This window comes from Daphnia magna, unplaced genomic scaffold (assembly GCF_020631705.1).
Source record: "Daphnia magna isolate NIES unplaced genomic scaffold, ASM2063170v1.1 Dm_contigs112, whole genome shotgun sequence".
NCBI lineage: Eukaryota > Metazoa > Arthropoda > Branchiopoda > Diplostraca > Daphniidae > Daphnia > Daphnia magna.
Genome location: NW_025533126.1, coordinates 271,063 through 283,945, shown reverse-complemented (window position 1 = coordinate 283,945; position 12,883 = coordinate 271,063). Strand labels below are relative to the sequence as shown.

Below are 12,883 nucleotides of genomic sequence, written 5' to 3'. Positions count from 1 at the left end.
TTAACACGGCTTAAACTCTGTGCGTTTTCCCTGAACGAAACCTGTTAGGTAGGTGGTGTTCTGCCGTGTTAGGCCATCTTGTGAAGGACTCAGAAACCAAGCCACTAGCGCACTTGACATTCTACCGGTAGATGGCGTATCCAGAATGTCACAATAGCAGACGGAAAACAACAATGTGACCGTGGGCCGAGAAGCAAACGCTGTTTTCATCTTTGCTGGTTTGCTACGATGACCGTTATTTGGAATCAAAGCAATGTAAGATTTTTTTTTTTGGTTTGTTTGAAGGTTTCCTCATTTTGCGTGACAATGGACACCCTTATTTTCGACCAAGATAAAAAAATTGGAAAATTTGTCGGCTTCTTCATTTTTTCGAGACATGGATACCGTGATTTTGGATCAAGGTAATGTAAGACTTATTTGAAAATATGTGGGTTTCATAATTTGTCGTCGCATGATCAAAGAAACTACGTGGTGTTAATGTATTGAATAACATAGGCATGTATTACGTAGCCCGGTTAGCTCAGTTGGTAGAGGCGCGGGACTTTTTAATCCTGAGGTCGAGGGTTCAATTCCCTCATCGGGCGTAATTTGAAGAGTTTTCTTTCCAGCGAGTTCTCATTGCCGGTGTTTTCGTTAAGTTTGTATGATATTGAAATCATCCGCTAACGCATTAGGGCTCAATACCTCAACGTGGTGGAAGTAATCAGACGAGGTGACCGAGTGGTTAAGGTGATGGACTGCTAATCCATTTGTGCATTGCACGCGTGGGTTCGAATCCCATCTTCGTCGGGAAACTTAAACTAGAGGTCAATTTCGATGCCAAAGATGTTTGTCATAGTCAAGTGTACATCCTTGAGAAAACATTGATTGCTGCATTCAATTAAGAAAGCCTCATTTGTTATAAGTGATTCTATGGTGTTTGATCATTTGTTAGCAGTGGTTCTATGGTGTAATGAAGTTAGCACTTCAGACTCTGACTCTGACAATCTGAGTTCAAATCTCGGTAGAACCTTTATTATCGTACCGTGGTATTTCTTGTTTTACATGCAGCATTTAGAAACCAACCAGCTCTTACAGAGCTGGTTGAGCTATTGGAAAAATTTAGTTACTTTACTTAACACTGCCCCGAGTGAGGTTCGAACTCACGACCTCGAGATTATGAGACTCGCGCGCTGCCTACTGCGCTATCGAGGCATGTATGTATATTCAACACATTCGATCCAGAAACAATCCTATGATACCGTAAACTCTTTACTACCTAAATGAATAAACAACTTAATTTGTTAGCACGCGCAACTAAAATCTGGTGATCTGTACCAAAGGTAGAAACTCCCATAGTTCATGTGAAAGAAATAAATGAATAATATGCTTTCAGTATTTGATGTCCAATTATTTTGTTAACACGGCTTAAACTCTGTGCGTTTTCCTGAACGAAACCTGTTAGGTAGGTGGTGTTCTGCCGTGTTAGGCCATCTTGTGAAGGACTCAGAAACCAAGCCACTAGCGCACTTGACATTCTACCGGTAGATGGCGTATCCAGAATGTCACAATAGCAGACGGAAAACAACAATGTGACCGTGGGCCGAGAAGCAAACGCTGTTTTCATCTTTGCTGGTTTGCTACGATGACCGTTATTTGGAATAAAAGAAATGTAAGATTTTTGTTTTTGGTTTGTTTGAAGGTTTCCTCATTTTGCGTGACATGGACACCCTTTATTTTCGACCAAGATAAAAAAATTGGAAAATTTGTCGGCTTCTTCATTTTTCGAGACATGGATACCGTGATTTTGGATCAAGGTAATGTAAGACTTATTTGAAAATATGTGGGTTTCATAATTTGTCGTCGCATGATCAAAGAAACTACGTGGTGTTAATGTATTGAATAACATAGGCATGTATTACGTAGCCCGGTTAGCTCAGTTGGTAGAGCGCGGGACTTTTAATCCTGAGGTCGAGGGTTCAATTCCCTCATCGGGCGTAATTTGAAGAGTTTTCTTTCCAGCGAGTTCTCATTACCGGTGTTTTCGTTAAGTTTGTATGATATTGAAATCATCCGCTAACGCATTAGGGCTCAATACCTCAACGTGGTGGAAGTAATCAGACGAGGTGACCGAGTGGTTAAGGTGATGGACTGCTAATCCATTGTGCATTGCACGCGTGGGTTCGAATCCCATCTTCGTCGGGAAACTTAAACTAGAGGTCAATTTCGATGCCAAAGATGTTTGTCATAGTCAAGTGTACATCCTTGAGAAAACATTGATTGCTGCATTCAATTAAGAAAGCCTCATTTGTTATAAGTGATTCTATGGTGTTTGATCATTTGTTAGCAGTGGTTCTATGGTGTAATGGTTAGCACTTCAGACTCTGACTCTGACAATCTGAGTTCAAATCTCGGTAGAACCTTTATTATCGTACCGTGGTATTTCTTGTTTTACATGCAGCATTTAGAAACCAACCAGCTCTTACAGAGCTGGTTGACTGTTAGTTGAAAAAATTTAGTTACTTTACTTAACACTGCCCCGAGTGAGGTTCGAACTCACGACCTCGAGATTATGAGACTCGCGCGCTGCCTACTGCGCTATCGAGGCATGTATGTATATTCAACACATTCGATCCAGAAACAATCCTATGATACCGTAAACTCTTTACTACCTAAATGAATAAACAACTTAATTTGTTAGCACGCGCAACTAAAATCTGGTGATCTGTACCAAGAGTAGAAACTCCCATAGTTCATGTGAAAGAAATAAATGAATAATATGCTTTCAGTATTTGATGTCCAATTATTTTGTTAACACGGCTTAAACTCTGTGCGTTTTCCCTGAACGAAACCTGTTAGGTAGGTGGTGTTCTGCCGTGTTAGGCCATCTTGTGAAGGACTCAGAAACCAAGCCACTAGCGCACTTGACATTCTACCGGTAGATGGCGTATCCAGAATGTCACAATAGCAGACGGAAAACAACAATGTGACCGTGGGCCGAGAAGCAAACGCTGTTTTCATCTTTGCTGGTTTGCTACGATGACCGTTATTTGGAATCAAAGCAATGTAAGATTTTTTGTTTTTGGTTTGTTTGAAGGTTTCCTCATTTTGCGTGACATGGACACCCTTATTTTCGACCAAGATAAAAAAATTGGGAAAATTTGTCGGCTTCTTCATTTTTCGAGACATGGATACCGTGATTTTGGATCAAGGTAATGTAAGACTTATTTGAAAATATGTGGGTTTCATAATTTGTCGTCGCATGATCAAAGAAACTACGTGGTGTTAATGTATTGAATAACATAGGCATGTATTACGTAGCCCGGTTAGCTCAGTTGGTAGAGCGCGGGACTTTTAATCCTGAGGTCGAGGGTTCAATTCCCTCATCGGGCGTAATTTGAAGAGTTTTCTTTCCAGCGAGTTCTCATTGCCGGTGTTTTCGTTAAGTTTGTATGATATTGAAATCATCCGCTAACGCATTAGGGCTCAATACCTCAACGTGGTGGAAGTAATCAGACGAGGTGACCGAGTGGTTAAGGTGATGGACTGCTAATCCATTGTGCATTGCACGCGTGGGTTCGAATCCCATCTTCGTCGGGAAACTTAAACTAGAGGTCAATTTCGATGCCAAAGATGTTTGTCATAGTCAAGTGTACATCCTTGAGAAAACATTGATTGCTGCATTCAATTAAGAAAGCCTCATTTGTTATAAGTGATTCTATGGTGTTTGATCATTTGTTAGCAGTGGTTCTATGGTGTAATGGTTAGCACTTCAGACTCTGACTCTGACAATCTGAGTTCAAATCTCGGTAGAACCTTTATTATCGTACCGTGGTATTTCTTGTTTTACATGCAGCATTTAGAAACCAACCAGCTCTTACAGAGCTGGTTGACTGTTAGTTGAAAAAATTTTTAGTTACTTTACTTAACACTGCCCCGAGTGAGGTTCGAACTCACGACCTCGAGATTATGAGACTCGCGCGCTGCCTACTGCGCTATCGAGGCATGTATGTATATTCAACACATTCGATCCAGAAACAATCCTATGATACCGTAAACTCTTTACTACCTAAATGAATAAACAACTTAATTTGTTAGCACGCGCAACTAAAATCTGGTGATCTGTACCAAGAGTAGAAACTCCCATAGTTCATGTGAAAGAAATAAATGAATAATATGCTTTCAGTATTTGATGTCCAATTATTTTGTTAACACGGCTTAAACTCTGTGCGTTTTCCCTGAACGAAACCTGTTAGGTAGGTGGTGTTCTGCCGTGTTAGGCCATCTTGTGAAGGACTCAGAAACCAAGCCACTAGCGCACTTGACATTCTACCGGTAGATGGCGTATCCAGAATGTCACAATAGCAGACGGAAAACAACAATGTGACCGTGGGCCGAGAAGCAAACGCTGTTTTCATCTTTGCTGGTTTGCTACGATGACCGTTATTTGGAATCAAAGCAATGTAAGATTTTTTGTTTTTGGTTTGTTTGAAGGTTTCCTCATTTTGGCGTGACATGGACACCCTTATTTTCGACCAAGATAAAAAAATTGGAAAATTTGTCGGCTTCTTCATTTTTCGAGACATGGATACCGTGATTTTGGATCAAGGTAATGTAAGACTTATTTGAAAATATGTGGGTTTCATAATTTGTCGTCGCATGATCAAAGAAACTACGTGGTGTTAATGTATTGAATAACATAGGCATGTATTACGTAGCCCGGTTAGCTCAGTTGGTAGAGCGCGGGACTTTTAATCCTGAGGTCGAGGGTTCAATTCCCTCATCGGGCGTAATTTGAAGAGTTTTCTTTCCAGCGAGTTCTCATTGCCGGTGTTTTCGTTAAGTTTGTATGATATTGAAATCATCCGCTAACGCATTAGGGCTCAATACCTCAACGTGGTGGAAGTAATCAGACGAGGTGACCGAGTGGTTAAGGTGATGGACTGCTAATCCATTGTGCATTGCACGCGTGGGTTCGAATCCCATCTTCGTCGGGAAACTTAAACTAGAGGTCAATTTCGATGCCAAAGATGTTTGTCATAGTCAAGTGTACATCCTTGAGAAAACATTGATTGCTGCATTCAATTAAGAAAGCCTCATTTGTTATAAGTGATTCTATGGTGTTTGATCATTTGTTAGCAGTGGTTCTATGGTGTAATGGTTAGCACTTCAGACTCTGACTCTGACAATCTGAGTTCAAATCTCGGTAGAACCTTTATTATCGTACCGTGGTATTTCTTGTTTTACATGCAGCATTTAGAAACCAACCAGCTCTTACAGAGCTGGTTGACTGTTAGTTGAAAAAATTTAGTTACTTTACTTAACACTGCCCCGAGTGAGGTTCGAACTCACGACCTCGAGATTATGAGACTCGCGCGCTGCCTACTGCGCTATCGAGGCATGTATGTATATTCAACACATTCGATCCAGAAACAATCCTATGATACCGTAAACTCTTTACTACCTAAATGAATAAACAACTTAATTTGTTAGCACGCGCAACTAAAATCTGGTGATCTGTACCAAGAGTAGAAACTCCCATAGTTCATGTGAAAGAAATAAATGAATAATATGCTTTCAGTATTTGATGTCCAATTATTTTGTTAACACGGCTTAAACTCTGTGCGTTTTCCCTGAACGAAACCTGTTAGGTAGGTGGTGTTCTGCCGTGTTAGGCCATCTTGTGAAGGACTCAGAAACCAAGCCACTAGCGCACTTGACATTCTACCGGTAGATGGCGTATCCAGAATGTCACAATAGCAGACGGAAAACAACAATGTGACCGTGGGCCGAGAAGCAAACGCTGTTTTCATCTTTGCTGGTTTGCTACGATGACCGTTATTTGGAATCAAAGCAATGTAAGATTTTTTGTTTTTGGTTTGTTTGAAGGTTTCCTCATTTTGCGTGACATGGACACCCTTATTTTCGACCAAGATAAAAAAATTGGAAAATTTGTCGGCTTCTTCATTTTTCGAGACATGGATACCGTGATTTTGGATCAAGGTAATGTAAGACTTATTTGAAAATATGTGGGTTTCATAATTTGTCGTCGCATGATCAAAGAAACTACGTGGTGTTAATGTATTGAATAACATAGGCATGTATTACGTAGCCCGGTTAGCTCAGTTGGTAGAGCGCGGGACTTTTAATCCTGAGGTCGAGGGTTCAATTCCCTCATCGGGCGTAATTTGAAGAGTTTTCTTTCCAGCGAGTTCTCATTGCCGGTGTTTTCGTTAAGTTTGTATGATATTGAAATCATCCGCTAACGCATTAGGGCTCAATACCTCAACGTGGTGGAAGTAATCAGACGAGGTGACCGAGTGGTTAAGGTGATGGACTGCTAATCCATTGTGCATTGCACGCGTGGGTTCGAATCCCATCTTCGTCGGGAAACTTAAACTAGAGGTCAATTTCGATGCCAAAGATGTTTGTCATAGTCAAGTGTACATCCTTGAGAAAACATTGATTGCTGCATTCAATTAAGAAAGCCTCATTTGTTATAAGTGATTCTATGGTGTTTGATCATTTGTTAGCAGTGGTTCTATGGTGTAATGGTTAGCACTTCAGACTCTGACTCTGACAATCTGAGTTCAAATCTCGGTAGAACCTTTATTATCGTACCGTGGTATTTCTTGTTTTACATGCAGCATTTAGAAACCAACCAGCTCTTACAGAGCTGGTTGACTGTTAGTTGAAAAAATTTAGTTACTTTACTTAACACTGCCCCGAGTGAGGTTCGAACTCACGACCTCGAGATTATGAGACTCGCGCGCTGCCTACTGCGCTATCGAGGCATGTATGTATATTCAACACATTCGATCCAGAAACAATCCTATGATACCGTAAACTCTTTACTACCTAAATGAATAAACAACTTAATTTGTTAGCACGCGCAACTAAAATCTGGTGATCTGTACCAAGAGTAGAAACTCCCATAGTTCATGTGAAAGAAATAAATGAATAATATGCTTTCAGTATTTGATGTCCAATTATTTTGTTAACACGGCTTAAACTCTGTGCGTTTTCCCTGAACGAAACCTGTTAGGTAGGTGGTGTTCTGCCGTGTTAGGCCATCTTGTGAAGGACTCAGAAACCAAGCCACTAGCGCACTTGACATTCTACCGGTAGATGGCGTATCCAGAATGTCACAATAGCAGACGGAAAACAACAATGTGACCGTGGGCCGAGAAGCAAACGCTGTTTTCATCTTTGCTGGTTTGCTACGATGACCGTTATTTGGAATCAAAGCAATGTAAGATTTTTGTTTGGTGTTTTTGGTTTGTTTGAAGGTTTCCTCATTTTGCGTGACATGGACACCCTTATTTTCGACCAAGATAAAAAAATTGGAAAATTTGTCGGCTTCTTCATTTTTCGAGACATGGATACCGTGATTTTGGATCAAGGTAATGTAAGACTTATTTGAAAATATGTGGGTTTCATAATTTGTCGTCGCATGATCAAAGAAACTACGTGGTGTTAATGTATTGAATAACATAGGCATGTATTACGTAGCCCGGTTAGCTCAGTTGGTAGAGCGCGGGACTTTTAATCCTGAGGTCGAGGGTTCAATTCCCTCATCGGGCGTAATTTGAAGAGTTTTCTTTCCAGCGAGTTCTCATTGCCGGTGTTTTCGTTAAGTTTGTATGATATTGAAATCATCCGCTAACGCATTAGGGCTCAATACCTCAACGTGGTGGAAGTAATCAGACGAGGTGACCGAGTGGTTAAGGTGATGGACTGCTAATCCATTGTGCATTGCACGCGTGGGTTCGAATCCCATCTTCGTCGGGAAACTTAAACTAGAGGTCAATTTCGATGCCAAAGATGTTTGTCATAGTCAAGTGTACATCCTTGAGAAAACATTGATTGCTGCATTCAATTAAGAAAGCCTCATTTGTTATAAGTGATTCTATGGTGTTTGATCATTTGTTAGCAGTGGTTCTATGGTGTAATGGTTAGCACTTCAGACTCTGACTCTGACAATCTGAGTTCAAATCTCGGTAGAACCTTTATTATCGTACCGTGGTATTTCTTGTTTTACATGCAGCATTTAGAAACCAACCAGCTCTTACAGAGCTGGTTGACTGTTAGTTGAAAAAATTTAGTTACTTTACTTAACACTGCCCCGAGTGAGGTTCGAACTCACGACCTCGAGATTATGAGACTCGCGCGCTGCCTACTGCGCTATCGAGGCATGTATGTATATTCAACACATTCGATCCAGAAACAATCCTATGATACCGTAAACTCTTTACTACCTAAATGAATAAACAACTTAATTTGTTAGCACGCGCAACTAAAATCTGGTGATCTGTACCAAGAGTAGAAACTCCCATAGTTCATGTGAAAGAAATAAATGAATAATATGCTTTCAGTATTTGATGTCCAATTATTTTGTTAACACGGCTTAAACTCTGTGCGTTTTCCCTGAACGAAACCTGTTAGGTAGGTGGTGTTCTGCCGTGTTAGGCCATCTTGTGAAGGACTCAGAAACCAAGCCACTAGCGCACTTGACATTCTACCGGTAGATGGCGTATCCAGAATGTCACAATAGCAGACGGAAAACAACAATGTGACCGTGGGCCGAGAAGCAAACGCTGTTTTCATCTTTGCTGGTTTGCTACGATGACCGTTATTTGGAATCAAAGCAATGTAAGATTTTTTGTTTTTGGTTTGTTTGAAGGTTTCCTCATTTTGCGTGACATGGACACCCTTATTTTCGACCAAGATAAAAAAATTGGAAAATTTGTCGGCTTCTTCATTTTTCGAGACATGGATACCGTGATTTTGGATCAAGGTAATGTAAGACTTATTTGAAAATATGTGGGTTTCATAATTTGTCGTCGCATGATCAAAGAAACTACGTGGTGTTAATGTATTGAATAACATAGGCATGTATTACGTAGCCCGGTTAGCTCAGTTGGTAGAGCGCGGGACTTTTAATCCTGAGGTCGAGGGTTCAATTCCCTCATCGGGCGTAATTTGAAGAGTTTTCTTTCCAGCGAGTTCTCATTGCCGGTGTTTTCGTTAAGTTTGTATGATATTGAAATCATCCGCTAACGCATTAGGGCTCAATACCTCAACGTGGTGGAAGTAATCAGACGAGGTGACCGAGTGGTTAAGGTGATGGACTGCTAATCCATTGTGCATTGCACGCGTGGGTTCGAATCCCATCTTCGTCGGGAAACTTAAACTAGAGGTCAATTTCGATGCCAAAGATGTTTGTCATAGTCAAGTGTACATCCTTGAGAAAACATTGATTGCTGCATTCAATTAAGAAAGCCTCATTTGTTATAAGTGATTCTATGGTGTTTGATCATTTGTTAGCAGTGGTTCTATGGTGTAATGGTTAGCACTTCAGACTCTGACTCTGACAATCTGAGTTCAAATCTCGGTAGAACCTTTATTATCGTACCGTGGTATTTCTTGTTTTACATGCAGCATTTAGAAACCAACCAGCTCTTACAGAGCTGGTTGACTGTTAGTTGAAAAAATTTAGTTACTTTACTTAACACTGCCCCGAGTGAGGTTCGAACTCACGACCTCGAGATTATGAGACTCGCGCGCTGCCTACTGCGCTATCGAGGCATGTATGTATATTCAACACATTCGATCCAGAAACAATCCTATGATACCGTAAACTCTTTACTACCTAAATGAATAAACAACTTAATTTGTTAGCACGCGCAACTAAAATCTGGTGATCTGTACCAAGAGTAGAAACTCCCATAGTTCATGTGAAAGAAATAAATGAATAATATGCTTTCAGTATTTGATGTCCAATTATTTTGTTAACACGGCTTAAACTCTGTGCGTTTTCCCTGAACGAAACCTGTTAGGTAGGTGGTGTTCTGCCGTGTTAGGCCATCTTGTGAAGGACTCAGAAACCAAGCCACTAGCGCACTTGACATTCTACCGGTAGATGGCGTATCCAGAATGTCACAATAGCAGACGGAAAACAACAATGTGACCGTGGGCCGAGAAGCAAACGCTGTTTTCATCTTTGCTGGTTTGCTACGATGACCGTTATTTGGAATCAAAGCAATTTTAAGTTTTTTTGTTTTTGGTTTGTTTGAAGGTTTCCTCATTTTGCGTGACATGGACACCCTTATTTTCGACCAAGATAAAAAAATTGGAAAATTTGTCGGCTTCTTCATTTTTCGAGACATGGATACCGTGATTTTGGATCAAGGTAATGTAAGACTTATTTGAAAATATGTGGGTTTCATAATTTGTCGTCGCATGATCAAAGAAACTACGTGGTGTTAATGTATTGAATAACATAGGCATGTATTACGTAGCCCGGTTAGCTCAGTTGGTAGAGCGCGGGACTTTTAATCCTGAGGTCGAGGGTTCAATTCCCTCATCGGGCGTAATTTGAAGAGTTTTCTTTCCAGCGAGTTCTCATTGCCGGTGTTTTCGTTAAGTTTGTATGATATTGAAATCATCCGCTAACGCATTAGGGCTCAATACCTCAACGTGGTGGAAGTAATCAGACGAGGTGACCGAGTGGTTAAGGTGATGGACTGCTAATCCATTGTGCATTGCACGCGTGGGTTCGAATCCCATCTTCGTCGGGAAACTTAAACTAGAGGTCAATTTCGATGCCAAAGATGTTTGTCATAGTCAAGTGTACATCCTTGAGAAAACATTGATTGCTGCATTCAATTAAGAAAGCCTCATTTGTTATAAGTGATTCTATGGTGTTTGATCATTTGTTAGCAGTGGTTCTATGGTGTAATGGTTAGCACTTCAGACTCTGACTCTGACAATCTGAGTTCAAATCTCGGTAGAACCTTTATTATCGTACCGTGGTATTTCTTGTTTTACATGCAGCATTTAGAAACCAACCAGCTCTTACAGAGCTGGTTGACTGTTAGTTGAAAAAATTTAGTTACTTTACTTAACACTGCCCCGAGTGAGGTTCGAACTCACGACCTCGAGATTATGAGACTCGCGCGCTGCCTACTGCGCTATCGAGGCATGTATGTATATTCAACACATTCGATCCAGAAACAATCCTATGATACCGTAAACTCTTTACTACCTAAATGAATAAACAACTTAATTTGTTAGCACGCGCAACTAAAATCTGGTGATCTGTACCAAGAGTAGAAACTCCCATAGTTCATGTGAAAGAAATAAATGAATAATATGCTTTCAGTATTTGATGTCCAATTATTTTGTTAACACGGCTTAAACTCTGTGCGTTTTCCCTGAACGAAACCTGTTAGGTAGGTGGTGTTCTGCCGTGTTAGGCCATCTTGTGAAGGACTCAGAAACCAAGCCACTAGCGCACTTGACATTCTACCGGTAGATGGCGTATCCAGAATGTCACAATAGCAGACGGAAAACAACAATGTGACCGTGGGCCGAGAAGCAAACGCTGTTTTCATCTTTGCTGGTTTGCTACGATGACCGTTATTTGGAATCAAAGCAATGTAAGATTTTTTTTTTTTTTGGTTTGTTTGAAGGTTTCCTCATTTTGCGTGACGACATGGACACCCTTATTTTCGACCAAGATAAAAAAATTTGGAAAATTTGTCGGCTTCTTCATTTTTCGAGACATGGATACCGTGATTTTGGATCAAGGTAATGTAAGACTTATTTGAAAATATGTGGGTTTCATAATTTGTCGTCGCATGATCAAAGAAACTACGTGGTGTTAATGTATTGAATAACATAGGCATGTATTACGTAGCCCGGTTAGCTCAGTTGGTAGAGCGCGGGACTTTTAATCCTGAGGTCGAGGGTTCAATTCCCTCATCGGGCGTAATTTGAAGAGTTTTCTTTCCAGCGAGTTCTCATTACCGGTGTTTTCGTTAAGTTTGTATGATATTGAAATCATCCGCTAACGCATTAGGGCTCAATACCTCAACGTGGTGGAAGTAATCAGACGAGGTGACCGAGTGGTTAAGGTGATGGACTGCTAATCCATTGTGCATTGCACGCGTGGGTTCGAATCCCATCTTCGTCGGGAAACTTAAACTAGAGGTCAATTTCGATGCCAAAGATGTTTGTCATAGTCAAGTGTACATCCTTGAGAAAACATTGATTGCTGCATTCAATTAAGAAAGCCTCATTTGTTATAAGTGATTCTATGGTGTTTGATCATTTGTTAGCAGTGGTTCTATGGTGTAATGGTTAGCACTTCAGACTCTGACTCTGACAATCTGAGTTCAAATCTCGGTAGAACCTTTATTATCGTACCGTGGTATTTCTTGTTTTACATGCAGCATTTAGAAACCAACCAGCTCTTACAGAGCTGGTTGACTGTTAGTGGAAAAAATTTAGTTACTTTACTTAACACTGCCCCGAGTGAGGTTCGAACTCACGACCTCGAGATTATGAGACTCGCGCGCTGCCTACTGCGCTATCGAGGCATGTATATATATTCAACACATTCGATCCAGAAACAATCCTATGATACCGTAAACTCTTTACTACCTAAATGAATAAACAACTTAATTTGTTAGCACGCGCAACTAAAATCTGGTGATCTGTACCAAGAGTAGAAACTCCCATAGTTCATGTGAAAGAAATAAATGAATAATATGCTTTCAGTATTTGATGTCCAATTATTTTGTTAACACGGCTTAAACTCTGTGCGTTTTCCCTGAACGAAACCTGTTAGGTAGGTGGTGTTCTGCCGTGTTAGGCCATCTTGTGAAGGACTCAGAAACCAAGCCACTAGCGCACTTGACATTCTACCGGTAGATGGCGTATCCAGAATGTCACAATAGCAGACGGAAAACAACAATGTGACCGTGGGCCGAGAAGCAAACGCTGTTTTCATCTTTGCTGGTTTGCTACGATGACCGTTATTTGGAATCAAAGCAATATAAGATTTTTTGTTTTTGGTTTGTTGACTTTAGGTTAACCATTTTGTGTGACATGGACACCC

The 12,883-nt window shown here is 40.6% G+C and overlaps 33 non-coding genes across 33 annotated transcripts; 24 read left to right on the top strand and 9 right to left on the bottom strand.

The window, feature by feature from the left end:
• Positions 1-1,121: 1,121 nt before the first annotated feature.
• On the bottom strand, positions 1,122-1,194 carry Trnam-cau. Its single transcript has one exon. It is a non-coding gene; the product is annotated as a tRNA-Met (tRNA).
• A 710-nt stretch (positions 1,195-1,904) lies between these two features.
• Positions 1,905-1,977, top strand: Trnak-uuu. Its single transcript has one exon. It is a non-coding gene; the product is annotated as a tRNA-Lys (tRNA).
• A 122-nt stretch (positions 1,978-2,099) lies between these two features.
• Positions 2,100-2,181, top strand: Trnas-gcu. The gene has a single exon. It is a non-coding gene; the product is annotated as a tRNA-Ser (tRNA).
• Positions 2,182-2,330: 149 nt separating this feature from the next.
• Trnaq-cug lies at positions 2,331-2,402 on the top strand. Its single transcript has one exon. It is a non-coding gene; the product is annotated as a tRNA-Gln (tRNA).
• A 112-nt stretch (positions 2,403-2,514) lies between these two features.
• On the bottom strand, positions 2,515-2,587 carry Trnam-cau. Its single transcript has one exon. It is a non-coding gene; the product is annotated as a tRNA-Met (tRNA).
• Positions 2,588-3,299: 712 nt separating this feature from the next.
• On the top strand, positions 3,300-3,372 carry Trnak-uuu. Its single transcript has one exon. It is a non-coding gene; the product is annotated as a tRNA-Lys (tRNA).
• Positions 3,373-3,494: 122 nt separating this feature from the next.
• Trnas-gcu lies at positions 3,495-3,576 on the top strand. Its single transcript has one exon. It is a non-coding gene; the product is annotated as a tRNA-Ser (tRNA).
• A 149-nt stretch (positions 3,577-3,725) lies between these two features.
• Trnaq-cug lies at positions 3,726-3,797 on the top strand. The gene has a single exon. It is a non-coding gene; the product is annotated as a tRNA-Gln (tRNA).
• Positions 3,798-3,911: 114 nt separating this feature from the next.
• Positions 3,912-3,984, bottom strand: Trnam-cau. Its single transcript has one exon. It is a non-coding gene; the product is annotated as a tRNA-Met (tRNA).
• Positions 3,985-4,696: 712 nt separating this feature from the next.
• Trnak-uuu lies at positions 4,697-4,769 on the top strand. Its single transcript has one exon. It is a non-coding gene; the product is annotated as a tRNA-Lys (tRNA).
• Positions 4,770-4,891: 122 nt separating this feature from the next.
• Positions 4,892-4,973, top strand: Trnas-gcu. Its single transcript has one exon. It is a non-coding gene; the product is annotated as a tRNA-Ser (tRNA).
• A 149-nt stretch (positions 4,974-5,122) lies between these two features.
• Positions 5,123-5,194, top strand: Trnaq-cug. The gene has a single exon. It is a non-coding gene; the product is annotated as a tRNA-Gln (tRNA).
• Positions 5,195-5,306: 112 nt separating this feature from the next.
• Trnam-cau lies at positions 5,307-5,379 on the bottom strand. The gene has a single exon. It is a non-coding gene; the product is annotated as a tRNA-Met (tRNA).
• Positions 5,380-6,090: 711 nt separating this feature from the next.
• Trnak-uuu lies at positions 6,091-6,163 on the top strand. The gene has a single exon. It is a non-coding gene; the product is annotated as a tRNA-Lys (tRNA).
• Positions 6,164-6,285: 122 nt separating this feature from the next.
• Positions 6,286-6,367, top strand: Trnas-gcu. The gene has a single exon. It is a non-coding gene; the product is annotated as a tRNA-Ser (tRNA).
• Positions 6,368-6,516: 149 nt separating this feature from the next.
• On the top strand, positions 6,517-6,588 carry Trnaq-cug. The gene has a single exon. It is a non-coding gene; the product is annotated as a tRNA-Gln (tRNA).
• Positions 6,589-6,700: 112 nt separating this feature from the next.
• Trnam-cau lies at positions 6,701-6,773 on the bottom strand. Its single transcript has one exon. It is a non-coding gene; the product is annotated as a tRNA-Met (tRNA).
• Positions 6,774-7,490: 717 nt separating this feature from the next.
• On the top strand, positions 7,491-7,563 carry Trnak-uuu. Its single transcript has one exon. It is a non-coding gene; the product is annotated as a tRNA-Lys (tRNA).
• A 122-nt stretch (positions 7,564-7,685) lies between these two features.
• On the top strand, positions 7,686-7,767 carry Trnas-gcu. The gene has a single exon. It is a non-coding gene; the product is annotated as a tRNA-Ser (tRNA).
• A 149-nt stretch (positions 7,768-7,916) lies between these two features.
• On the top strand, positions 7,917-7,988 carry Trnaq-cug. Its single transcript has one exon. It is a non-coding gene; the product is annotated as a tRNA-Gln (tRNA).
• Positions 7,989-8,100: 112 nt separating this feature from the next.
• Positions 8,101-8,173, bottom strand: Trnam-cau. The gene has a single exon. It is a non-coding gene; the product is annotated as a tRNA-Met (tRNA).
• A 711-nt stretch (positions 8,174-8,884) lies between these two features.
• Trnak-uuu lies at positions 8,885-8,957 on the top strand. Its single transcript has one exon. It is a non-coding gene; the product is annotated as a tRNA-Lys (tRNA).
• A 122-nt stretch (positions 8,958-9,079) lies between these two features.
• Positions 9,080-9,161, top strand: Trnas-gcu. Its single transcript has one exon. It is a non-coding gene; the product is annotated as a tRNA-Ser (tRNA).
• A 149-nt stretch (positions 9,162-9,310) lies between these two features.
• Trnaq-cug lies at positions 9,311-9,382 on the top strand. The gene has a single exon. It is a non-coding gene; the product is annotated as a tRNA-Gln (tRNA).
• Positions 9,383-9,494: 112 nt separating this feature from the next.
• Trnam-cau lies at positions 9,495-9,567 on the bottom strand. The gene has a single exon. It is a non-coding gene; the product is annotated as a tRNA-Met (tRNA).
• A 712-nt stretch (positions 9,568-10,279) lies between these two features.
• Trnak-uuu lies at positions 10,280-10,352 on the top strand. The gene has a single exon. It is a non-coding gene; the product is annotated as a tRNA-Lys (tRNA).
• Positions 10,353-10,474: 122 nt separating this feature from the next.
• Trnas-gcu lies at positions 10,475-10,556 on the top strand. Its single transcript has one exon. It is a non-coding gene; the product is annotated as a tRNA-Ser (tRNA).
• A 149-nt stretch (positions 10,557-10,705) lies between these two features.
• Positions 10,706-10,777, top strand: Trnaq-cug. Its single transcript has one exon. It is a non-coding gene; the product is annotated as a tRNA-Gln (tRNA).
• Positions 10,778-10,889: 112 nt separating this feature from the next.
• Positions 10,890-10,962, bottom strand: Trnam-cau. Its single transcript has one exon. It is a non-coding gene; the product is annotated as a tRNA-Met (tRNA).
• A 717-nt stretch (positions 10,963-11,679) lies between these two features.
• Positions 11,680-11,752, top strand: Trnak-uuu. The gene has a single exon. It is a non-coding gene; the product is annotated as a tRNA-Lys (tRNA).
• A 122-nt stretch (positions 11,753-11,874) lies between these two features.
• Positions 11,875-11,956, top strand: Trnas-gcu. The gene has a single exon. It is a non-coding gene; the product is annotated as a tRNA-Ser (tRNA).
• A 149-nt stretch (positions 11,957-12,105) lies between these two features.
• Positions 12,106-12,177, top strand: Trnaq-cug. The gene has a single exon. It is a non-coding gene; the product is annotated as a tRNA-Gln (tRNA).
• A 112-nt stretch (positions 12,178-12,289) lies between these two features.
• Positions 12,290-12,362, bottom strand: Trnam-cau. Its single transcript has one exon. It is a non-coding gene; the product is annotated as a tRNA-Met (tRNA).
• Positions 12,363-12,883: the final 521 nt, after the last annotated feature.